The following is a 709-nucleotide window of genomic DNA, read 5'->3' as shown; positions in this document are numbered from 1 at the left end:
GGAGGGTGGGCCAGGAGCGGCCGCCCGCTTCCCCTCCCTGGGGAGGAAAAAAGGTGCTGGGAGCGCCTCTTCGGAGCAGGGCTGAAATGTCTGGGCATTGCCGTGCATGACGTGGTTTTCAGTCAGCGACGACGTCAAAAGAATTCAGGGGACAGGGGTGCGTTTCTTTCAGAAATACATATTCACTTCGGCTTGTGTTGAGTTCCCAGGCAATGCTTTTGCAAATTCGTGGTACTAAAGAAATGAAGTTGCTTTTTAGTGAAAGGAATTCTAACAGTTTTGGTAAAAAAGTCATTCTCTTCTGCCAAGAGATGGGTAAAAGGACATAGTTTTAATGGCAGCAGCTCCATCTGCATGCAGCGAAACATTTCCATCACAGCCAAATACATGACAGAGTTCCCATGCCCTTAGTGAGCAGCCTGGCTAATGTCTGCCTGGGAGTCACAACCACATGGCCACCACACGCAGCTGTGGCTTCTACATCGCTGAAATGAAATGCCTGGCCTTCTTACTCTCAAAGAATATCATCAGGATAATATAAAGCCAACGCTTTTTAGAATGGAGAGGCTCCGTTGGCTGTCATTAACCTAGATAGATTCGTTAAAGTGTATTTCAGTAGTACTTAGCTGCAGTGGGCGCTGTGAGCATTGTTTTTAAAAATCGAGCTTCATCAAGGGGCACAAACATGTGAGGCCATCCAAAACCGTGA

This window comes from Pygoscelis adeliae, unplaced genomic scaffold, assembly GCF_000699105.1.
Source record: "Pygoscelis adeliae isolate BGI_AS28 unplaced genomic scaffold, ASM69910v1 Scaffold53, whole genome shotgun sequence".
Taxonomy (NCBI): Eukaryota; Metazoa; Chordata; class Aves; order Sphenisciformes; family Spheniscidae; genus Pygoscelis; species Pygoscelis adeliae.
The sequence above is the reverse complement of the archived record's forward strand: the minus strand, read 5'-3'. Positions refer to the sequence as shown.